Source organism: Aquarana catesbeiana, linkage group LG03 (genome assembly GCF_042186555.1).
Source record: "Aquarana catesbeiana isolate 2022-GZ linkage group LG03, ASM4218655v1, whole genome shotgun sequence".
Taxonomy (NCBI): domain Eukaryota; kingdom Metazoa; phylum Chordata; class Amphibia; order Anura; family Ranidae; genus Aquarana; species Aquarana catesbeiana.
This window is the reverse complement of record NC_133326.1, coordinates 77777602-77788940: the sequence shown is the minus strand read 5'-3', so window position 1 is coordinate 77788940 and position 11339 is coordinate 77777602. Positions and strand designations below refer to the sequence as shown.

The following is an 11339-nucleotide window of genomic DNA, read 5'->3' as shown; positions in this document are numbered from 1 at the left end:
AGCTACAGCAAAGTTAGAGGACCAAACAATGTTTCCCATCTTTTACAATGTGTGGGGACACAGTGCCTCCCCCTCAGTGCAGGTCTGGCGTGGGGAACTCTGAAACTGAAATGCATTAGTGTCTCACTGACATCTCCCTGCACTGCTCTGCTGATAGGGAGAAAGTCGAGTGCCGGCAAAAGAGACTTTGTGTGCTGGGGGTTGCCTACTCCTGGCATAGCTCCTTAATCCTGTCAAGTATTTCTCCAACAGGGCTCTTCTTTAGCATAGAACCTCAACACCTTGAGACATTGGCGAAAAAACTGAGGTACTTCCTGTATGAGAGGGGTTATATAGAGGGGGACTTCCTGTTTTTTTAGTGCACCAGTGTCCATTCACCTATAGGTGGCATTTAACCCACATAGTAATTACTATGGCTACTCTGTGTCCCGTGATGTATGATAAAGAAAAAACACCATCTTTCTGTTTTTGCCAGACATGATCAGATCAGATTGGATGGTGGCGGGCATCAGCAGACATGTGTCTGCTGCCATCCGCTGCTCCACAGAGGAGACTGGAGGGTCTGATCAGGTCTGCCTGAAAAACTGACAGGCGCAGCTGATTGGATAGCTGATGTGAAGTAGACCTTCGGCTGTGTTGCTGTGGCATGACAAGGATTGAGTGCAAAACTGAAGATAATAAAATAAAAATAAAAAATACAAAATGAATTATAATGAAAAAAAAAAAAAAAACGTTTCCCTTGTCAGGGAGGGGGTGGTAAATGGAACTGAAACCATTCCAACCAGCTGCCCCACACTCCCTATCCACTCACTATTAAGGTGAAGCCCGCAACACCTTCAATCTCTTACCAGCTGTCAAATTGATGTCGGAGGAGGGCGAGCAGTGGAAGCCCTCAGCACTGTCAGTGACTGCTTGTCGCAGCCCCAGGCACCAGAAAAGGGCAACGGTTCGCCGGCCAATGTTATCATTGTAAGGGCAATGCCCTTAGTCAGCATAGCAGGCGCTGCATCTCGCTCCAGCAGGCCGCAAAGCCACGGCCTCATTTACCGGCCAACACACCCTGTTAGTCCACACACCCGTGCGGGGTGCAGGGGGACATGACACCTGCCACAGTGCAGCCCAGACGCCAGGCCGCTAATTCTAGTTGCCCAAGCAACCTGGCACCTGGGGTGTGTTGAGCCCTGCTTTAACCTTATACATCAAGGAATTCTCCTGTTTGTTCTTGAAATTCCCCTTGCCTGTCCTTAATGTCAGTTAAAGAGGAACTGCAGTCTGTTCACATAATTTGTAATAAAAACATCTTTGCCGTTCTGAAGCTTCCCTCCAACCACTTTGTATATTTATTTTATTTTGTACTTGCCAAATATGTTGCAGAAATCTCCGTCCACTGAGTCTGGCTGATTGCATTTTAACTGTGGGCAGCTGAAGCTGCTGCCTGTTCACTTCCTGGATTTACACAGACACACAGGAGGCACACCTCCAGCTCTGCAGCTCTCATTGGCCCTCTTATGATTCACCCCCCCTCCCTTCCTGGCAAACTCTCACCAGAGGGAGAGAGAGCTGTGCATGATGGCATAAGCCTAGGCCAGTGATGATGAACCTTGGCACCCCCCAGATGTTTTGGAACTACATTTTCCATGATGTTCAAGCACTCTGCAGATGAGCATAATGGGAAATGTAGTTCCAAAACACCTGGAGTGCCAAGGTTCACCATCACTGGCCTAGGCTAATGGCCAGACAAGAAACAGGAAGTGGGCTGTATACGGTATTTATACACAAAAAAACCCTAACTTCTAGATTGAAAGGACTATAGCGGTAACAATGGAGTAAAGAAGTATCTAACAACTAACTAAACAAATGAAAGTGCAGCGCAAACTGTTAAAAGCATTAAATAAAAAGTCCATCTAGTAAGACATATATTAAATTCTTCTTGGCACAAACAGACTGGTCCCCTTTTCCTGCGTCTCAGATGTCATATACAAAATCGTATGGGTACGCTTACCGGAAGGGATGGACCCCTTAATTACAGGGGGTCAGACACGCCTGGATGAATATCTGAGGGGCAGCTGCCTTAGATCTCGTCTGCGGTGGTCGGTCAAACAGTATATCTGAAGTGAAGTCGTAACCTGGCAGCAAAAAGGGTTGTTGGTTCAAATCCCGTGACACCATTCGCCCGTGACACCATCTGCCTGGACTGCAGGCATCCAGACATCTGAGACGCAGGAAAAGGGGACCAGTCTGTTTGTGCCAAGAAGAATTTAATATATGTCTTACTAGATGGACTTTTTATTTAGTGCTTTTATTTAATGCTTTTAACAGTTTGCGCTGCACTTTCATTTGTTTAGTTATTTGCTATTGAGGTTGGTGAATCCTTTAAGTGTCCAGCTTGCATTCATTATTACGTTTAGTTTGCACTGATTGTCCTCTGCTTTAGTAAAGAAGTATCAAAAGTATTTATTTATACAAGTTAAAATTACTGAAGACATGAAAATATACACATATACCACAAACATAAACATCAAGACGATATGATGCTCTTCTTAGTGTTGATTCTCATCAACCCTACTACAGTGGGGGATGAGGGACTTGCTTTAGCTTTGTCGCAGTTGCGTTTCATGGGGCATAGCCCGCCCTTTCTTCAGGAAAAATGTATCGCAGTCAAACACTGAAAAAAGAAATATTATAAATATCAATAAGTATTCTGCCACAATAATGTGTTGCCACATACCTCAATGTTGTATAAAAGAACAAATAAATGGATTCATAATAAATGGCCTTCATATAGTCAGCTGCCACCTTCTGGTGGGCACATGGGATAGTCCGCATACAGCTCTTTAACCACTTCAGCCCCGGAAGAATTGGCTGCCCAATGACCGGCCCATTTTTTGCCATTCGGCACTGTGTCGCTTTAACTGACAATTGCGCGGTCGTGCGACGCTGTACCCAAACAAAATTGATGACCTTTTTTTACCCACAAATAGAGCTTTCTTTTGGTGGTATCTGATCACCTCTGCGGTTTTTACTTTTTGCGCTATAAACAAAAAAGAGTAACAGTTTTGAAAAAAAAGCAATATTTTTTACTTTTTGCTGTAATAAATATCCCTAAAAAATATACAAAAAAACAAATGTTTTCCTCAGTTTAGACCGATACGTATTCTTCATATTTTTGGTTAAAAAAACCCGCAATAAGGGTATATTGATTGATTTGCACAAAAGTTATAATGTCTACAAAATAGGGGATAGATTTATGCCATTTTTATTAATATATATTTTTTTTTCTAGTAATGGTGGCGATCTGCAATTTTTTTATCGGGACTGCGACAATATGGCGGACACATCAGACACTTTTGACACTACATAAGTTCACCTCTCCCCCGCTGCAATCGTCTGGGACACGTTCCAGAAGATTGCCCGGCCAATCACAGCGCGGCTCGCACATGCGCAGTGCGTGCCTGGCTGTGAAGCTACAACCGGGCGCCCACAGTAGTGATGCCGTTCCCGCAGAGAGGAGCGGGCTTCGTTCGCCCGCATCGCTAGACCGTGGGACAGGTGAGTGTCTGATTATTAAAAGTCAGCAGCTACACTTTTTGTAGCTGCTGACTTTTAATTGGGTGTTTAATGAGGAAGTAAACCCTGATGGGCTTTACTTCCTCTTTTGCTCATTGCAAACCCTGCAAATTAAAAGCATAATGGGCTATGTGACACCTGCAAATGAATCCAGTGCTGTCCCCTGTGCAGGCTGCGTCCACCTTTATGCCCCTCTTCCTTCTGGAGCCTCGGATTCCGGCTCTGTGATTGGCCGGAGCCTCAATGACGTCACTCCCACGCATGGGAGCCGCCAGTAGCGGCACAGTCTAACAGAAGCAACGGCACAACGTGCCATTGCTTCAGTGCGCATGTGCCGATGACTTCGGCACATGCAGATACAGGGGGATATCTCCTAAACCGTGCAGGTTTAGGAGATAATTCAGGGTAGCTACAGGTAAGCCTTATTATAGGCTTACCTGTAGCAAAAAATGGTTTGTAAGGGTTTACAACCACTTTAAGCAAAAGCATTATCATATGCAAATATAAGAGCTTTCATTATATGATTCAGGACCTACCCAGCTCCACCAGGGGGCAGCAGCTGGCTATTTACATATTTAAAACAATATACACATGCTGATAACATATTGATGCAGCTGTAGACATAAATGACAAAGACATAACAAATGCACAATAACACCAATGGATCCCTCCTACCCCCCCACACTAAAACAGAAATCCTTACTTATAGGCAGTATAGTATATACATACAGTATATATAGGCAGTATAGTATATACATACAGTATATGTAGGCGGCATATACATCTCTAACCTGTGGGATGACGGCCACACTGAACTACAAGAACAAACCTGTTACCAGAATTGTCAAATAGAAGAAACAGAAGTAAGAACAGAAAAAGAAGGGCATGAGGCCAATAAAAAGAGGGGTACTAAAAGGATATACAGAAGGGGGAGGGGAACTCCACATCCCAGTCATACCTATTCTTTTTTAAATACAAAGAATACAAAAGAAGAAAACCCAATAATTTCTCTCATCCCTGTATAAATTGCACCATAGACACTATTTTAATATAAAGTTTGATTCTTCCAAAATCTTGAATTTGATTCAATCCAAACTATTTTATTGAGTAGTTACATTTTACCATGTATAAGGAGGGTAAATGTTTTATATTTGTTTCATTAGATTTACTTCCTGAATCCATTCTCCCTCCATAGGTATATACACATTTTCAGGGTTAATGTGGAATCACATAGGAAAACACTGAATTCGTATAATTACTAAAACCCAGTGATTTGTAAAATGCTGGTCCCTCTGAATTATGAAAAGTTGTTTTGCCTATTAACCACTTGAAGACCAGGCCTTTTCTGGGACTTTTTTGCTATAAAATGACTTAGAATGACTTTCCCCTGCTGTAGCAAATTGGAGCATGCTCTGCTGGGGTTTTTTTGCCTTCCTCTGGATCAACTGTGGGTATAGTATTGGGTATATTGTTTTTTTTGTTTTTTTATGGTTGGACTGGATGGACTTGTGTCTTTTTTCAACCTGACTAACTATGTAACTATGTAAGAACCCCCAAACATTATATACGGTATATTTTTTTAGCAGACACCCTAGAGAATAAAATGGCGATTGGGCTTGGGGGTTGCTGGTGACCCGGGCCGAACGACCCATGGGGGGAGGGGTTGTTTGCATTGTTTGATGGCCCCCAAACAAACCACTAGCCACCACTGTTGGAGATTCTCTGCATGTTGTAGTGTTTAATGCAGTTTTCCATTTTTTGGCTATTAAATTAATGTGTATTGGTACAATAAATATTCACTCTTCAGGTTGGTGAGTTTGGCTTCTTCGGAAGTAAGTACTGCACGAGATATAATTGTGGGTACAGAAAAACAATGTATTTGATTTATCTGTTAACCTGTTTTGCTGTCCTAATCATGCATGAAGGTAAAAAACCTCTGTGCAGCAGCCCCCCCCTAATACTTACCGGAGCCCCATCGTCTCTCTGGAGACTCTCCCTCCTCGTTGGCTGGGGCCGAGCCATGGCTCTGTGTATGAATGGACATGCAGAGCAGCAGTTCGGGAACGAGCCAACTTCAGTGCCCCAATTGCAAGGGACTTGCTCTGGGGGCAGGAGGGAAGGGCCAGGAGCGCCATCGGGGGGACCCGAGAAGTGGAGGATTGGAGCTGGTCTGTGCAAAACCATTATACAGAGCAAATGAGTATGACATGTTTGTTATTTTTTTTAAAAAGTAAGCCTTTAATATCACTTTAATGTTAGGGTATATGAGGTGTGTCTAAAAAGTTTGGTAAATGATCCAATATCTCAATGGCAACATGGGCCAGGTGCATGCACATGTGTGAGAGATATGGTCACAGTGTAATGGAGCAATGAGTGAACATCAAGTTCTGCTACAAGTTGGGGAAACCATTGATGGAGATGCAAAAAATGTTGGTGCAAGTGTACGGGCAGAACCTATGACCAGAAAATGTGTTTCGCGTCAGGAAGGAAACAACTGAGGATGAGCCACATTGGGGTTGGCCGTTGACAAGCAGAACCCCAGTGTCAGGAAGGCACTAGACATAGTACAGATGAAGCCTCAAGATGTACACTGGTGCGCAGGGACAGTTGTGCAGTTGCCCGTGTTACTTCTGTTATTGACCCAGCTTTCTCTGACCTCACTTGAACGCTGCCTGCCCTGACCTTGGCCTGTCTCTGGATTTGCTCTGCCTCCTGCTCATCTGCCTGATTCTACATTGCTGTATTCGGCTTGTATCCTGACCATTCTCTGCCTGCTGTTTATGCCTGTATCTGACCATCTGTTGTAGACCTGGCTCGTCTGACCTTGTATCCAGTTACCCACCCATCCTGCTCTGCATGCTACCTGGTCCCTACTGGTCCTGAACCTGCTACCTGCCAGCCGCCTGTCAAGCAGCTGCAGCCTGCCCAATCCGGGGATGGCTGTCTCTGCTGCCATCTGCTGTTCCAGCAATCTGACCCGTCTCTGGCAACGTACTTGCAACCCACTGACGCGGCTGACAGACATCATACAGGCACTCGTACCTCGCCGTGCTCTCACTGCCACTGACGCTTCATCAGTGGTCTCAGAGCTGGGGCTGTATGAGAGGCCGCCCTGTACACATCAGGCTTTGTCACAAGGTAAGTGACACCCAGACATGATAGAGCGAGTGCAACAAATGCTAGCACGGAAGTGAAAGATCTGTACCCGGTTTGTGCCACACAAGGTGACAGACAAACAGAAAGCAAAATGGATGGAAACCTCAGGAGATTTCATTACCATGTGTGACCAGGAACCATCCTTCCATCGTCACAGAGGATGAGACCCGGTGCGATCCACGTGCGCCAATTCTTGGCTCAGCACGGTGCACCTGTTCTCGATCATCCACCATACTCCCCTGATCTGGCGCCTGTGGACTGCTTTCTGTTTCCCCACCTAAAGAGCGCCACGAAAGGCGCACGTTATGCGGACAAGGCGGCAATCCAAGAATGTGTGACAGCGGTTTTGCGATAGGTTCCTAAAGAGGCCTTTGATGAGTTGCCAGAGGCTTTATGAATGTTACTAAAAGTGTGTTGTGAAGGATGGCAATTATTTTGAAGGCCAATGAAGGTAATTTGTATTTTCTGTTTTGTTTGATGAATGGTATCAGAAAACAAACTTTCTAAACACACCTCGTATATATGCCAAAAGATCTGACTGGGTAAACTTATGCAGTATTTTATTGCATAAACGGCTGCAGCCACCAGAATTTTGGGTAAAAAAGATTCCTGCCTGTCAGGTGGATGCATTCAGGCGCCTGCGCTGCCGCCTGATTTCCTCCACACACTCCCGGTAACGGTGCTGCCCCCCCCGCAATGCATTTTGGACTCCGCTTACCCATCTGTGGGCCTGGGACTGACATGGCAGGTGGTAGAGGGGAGGGAGTAGAGCGGACATGTCTGCTCCCCTCCCCTTCTTGCTGTGACCTGGAAAAGCAATGTTGTATGACATCACTTCCAGGTCAGCCTCTGTGTCCCCGGCTAGCAGAGCCAGGAGAGGATGTATTGCAATGCATTCAGTGAAGCCCAGAGGAGACCCTGCATGTCTCATTAAAGAGAACCGCTTACCTAAAAATCATCACATAGGGGACTTTTTTTTTATCACATAGGGGACAAAAAGTGAAAGTGGTTCTAAAGGCAGAAGGTTTCTTTTTTTTAATCTATTTTTATTCTATGCAGTACAATAAAAAAAAAAAAAACCTGTGTGCAGCAGCCCCCTTCATACTTACCTGAGCCCCATCTTGATCCCCACGATCTTGCACGAGAGTCTCGGCTGTCCGGGGCTCTCCCTTCTGATTGGCTGAGACACAGCAATTTGGGCTCCATTGGCTCTCCCGCTGCGGTCAAAGTCAGTGAGCCAAGGGGGAGAGAGAGGGGGCAGGGCCCAGCCGCGGCTTCTTTTTTTTAATTGACACACGGAACAGAACAGCTCGGCCCAGGTGCCGCCATAGCAAGCTGCTTGCTGTGGGGGCACTCAACAGGAGGGAGGGGCCAGGAGTGCCAGCGGGGGACCTGAGAAGCAGAGGATCAGGGCTGCTCTGTGCAAAACCGCTGCAAACACATTTTTGTTTTTTTTAACAAACAAAAAAAAAGACTCTGATATCACTAATTTAATATCACTTAAAAAAAAAAAAAAAGTTACACCCAAGCACGTAAACCTCCCCCTAAAAAATGTTGAGGATCCCCACTTATGAATGTATATGCTTGTGTTGGGGGCACCTACACGTGAAACAGTTGATTGCGATGCACGTTACATATCGCCACGCACGCTAGAGAGAGCAATATTTCTAGCACCAGACCTCCTCCGTAACACTAAACTGATGACATATAGAGGGCTTTTGAAGCATCACCTATAGAAAATATAGGGGACTGAAGTTTGTCGCCATTTCATGGGTTCATGCAAATTTAAGGTCTGACATGTTGGGTATCTATTTACTGGGCGCAACCTCGTCTTTTATATTTTACCAAAATGTGGGTAGTTTATTTGCCCTAAAATTCACTTTAGTGTTTTTCTACCTAGATCTTTTCGGTGATATCAAGTGACAACCAGGGCCTGGTTTTTCAACCAGAGTGCCTTTGGATTTCTTCAGGGGTGCCTTGGCAAAAATGCCTAAAAATTGCCCAAAAAGTGTATACAAGGCCAGCAGGTGGATCAAGCACCATTACAACCTTACAGCTGCCAGTGTCCGAACAACCAATTATGTCATCAGATAAGGAGGATGTTGGGTGCCTGCACAGCATCCTTGTTAGACAGATAAAGTGAGCAAATGTCAAGGTAATGGGGGGGGAGAAAGGGCTCATGGCGATATTATGGGTCACTGGGAGCCTGGGTCCTCGGGAGACCCAGAAATTGCTGTGGACCTTGATATACCCTCTGGAGTGTAAATGAGCCTCTGGGTTATTTTTTTCTGTATATCCTGAATTTCTGTTTGAATGCTGGATATCTGGCTGCCTTATCATTATTATACAGGATTTATATAGCGCCAACAGTTTACGCAGCGCTTTACAATATAAAAGAAGACAATACAGTTACAATACAATAAAATACAAGAGGATTAAGAGGGCCCTGCTCAGAAGAGCTTATAACCTTATGAGAAGTGTTGCATTGTATCTGGGTTGTGAACTAGCTAGTTTGAGATATTTATTGGGAATTATATTATTATTACAGCTTATCCCCAGCTTTTTATACGCTGGATTGCTGCTTGCATATTGAATACTTGGTTACCAATGGTAAGTGTTGCCTATATCTGAGATGTGAACTAGCTAGTGTGAGATGGTAATTACTGGGAATTAACAACATTATCATTATTTTATCCTATCTTCAGCTTTACATTATGTACCACCATTGCTGTCTATGGTTATCCGGAACATGTTTTTTAATTGAAGGTCAGTATCATCATCAGGCTGTAATCTTTTTACTTGTGATTACAATTTGTGACCCATGGGGGGTTCTATTTACTTGCTCATAATTGTTGTATCATATTTGTAATTTGGTGATTTCTGTAATACAGCCCTTAGGCTATGTTGAGAGCCTTTAGCCTAACTGCTCCACTCCAGGAGGTTGTTTGGCCCAGTGCAATTCCTTGAATGTTTGTCTCCCATGGCTCAAACAGAAGTGATGGTTATGTGATCCAACACTCTTTTCCCCCTCCCCTCCCTCTTATGTATATGTTGTTCCTTTCTCCATTGGATAGGGTTTTTTTTTTTTTTTTTTTTTTTAAGATGTACGCATATATGAACGTGTGTTCTTGTTAAATTTATTTTGACTATGTATTGATCATATATGTTCATTGATTTTAGGTATTCAGTCAGATGCTGAGAGCCTGAAGAAGCGGCCTTGATCTTGTAACGCGTAGGCAATTTCTCATCACCTCATCTTGTTTTTATATACTACGGACTACTTTGTAACTTTTATGCTACAAAATGTAATTTTAAGCATTTTTGTTGTAATAAAGACATCATTTAAAATAAATAATTTGTCTAGTGCAATTTGGGTTATCAAGGGGTCACCCTTACCTTGACATTTGCTTGCTTTATCTATATATACTTATAGGGTTGATGACCCCCTGATACTTAGTTGGGCTAGTCCCTTCCGTTTTGCCCATTCCATACATCCCTCTATTACTATCCTTGTCAGACCCTCTCCCTCTGTCAGCATTGGGGTCATGTTAGCTGAACGAGGGAGAGAAATTGAGGAAGAAGACAAACATTAGAAGTCAGTACCAGTGTAGACATTGGGTGTTATACGTCTGTGGACGTTGCCGCGTTATGTAAAACTGTATTTCATTTTTTTGCCTCGAGATTATGCATCATTTTAAAGGGTGCTTTGACTGAAAAAAAAAAGATTGAGAAACACTGCTTGAGGGTGTCAGCTTTCAGAAAATCTATAGTTTGTTTTTTTTTTTTTTTTTTTGTAATCTTCAGGCCTAAAATTATTTTTTTTTAAACGTGTGCAAAAAAAATGCCCCTGGCAGCCAAAGTGTTAAATGAAAAGTATAATGTATATTGGCATTACTGTGGGCTTTACCTCATGCACACTGGATGTTTTTATAGCTTTTGTTTTTGGCTTTAGACCTTTTTTTTCTAGTCATTAAACTCCCCATCATGTTATCCTATGTGTCCATGCACACATACGCTGTCATCAGCAGTTTTCGGCAGGGGTATTTTTTTTGGCTTTAAAAAATAAAACCTCAAAACTAGTGGGTTCTGAAAGGAGTTTTTTTTTTTTTTTTCAGCTCTAACGTAAAAAAAAAACATAGATAAACGTTCAATCACCAGCGTTTAACGTTTTTGATCCATTGAAAAAAAAAAAAATGCTAACGCAGAAAAACACTATAAAAACTCACGGCAAAGCTACTGGCATTTTTATAACGTTATTTTAACGTCCAGTGTGCATGAGGCCTCAAAGTAGTTTTAAACCCAAAGGTAGACATTTACATTATTGCAGTTTACCATTTATTAGATGTGATGGCTGCATTAGACTTTTTTTAGGCTCTCTTTCCTTTATAATCATCAGGTGATGCAGCCAGTAAATCCGTTTTTCTAAACAAAATCTCCTGCAGATTATATCAGTTACACGGATGAGACAACCGGTTTGCTGTAGCTGCTTATAAAAGTGTTAGATGGAGTTTGGCTTCAATTTGTTAGTGTATTTTAATGTGCTACAACATCCAACACTCCCCTCCCCCCAGACTGACAATTCTGCTGTGCCCCCCTCTGCTCATTCATCCAGAATG

At 43.3% G+C, this 11339-nt stretch overlaps 1 long non-coding RNA gene across 1 annotated transcript in view; it reads right to left on the bottom strand.

Annotated features, from left to right (window-relative positions):
* Positions 1-2257: 2257 nt before the first annotated feature.
* The window catches only part of LOC141131452 (uncharacterized), a 154527-nt gene continuing 145445 nt past the window's right edge, over positions 2258-11339 (bottom strand). The window contains exon 6 of the long non-coding RNA XR_012242779.1: positions 2258-2665. This is a non-coding gene — a long non-coding RNA (uncharacterized lncRNA). The remainder of the gene's footprint in view (positions 2666-11339) is intronic.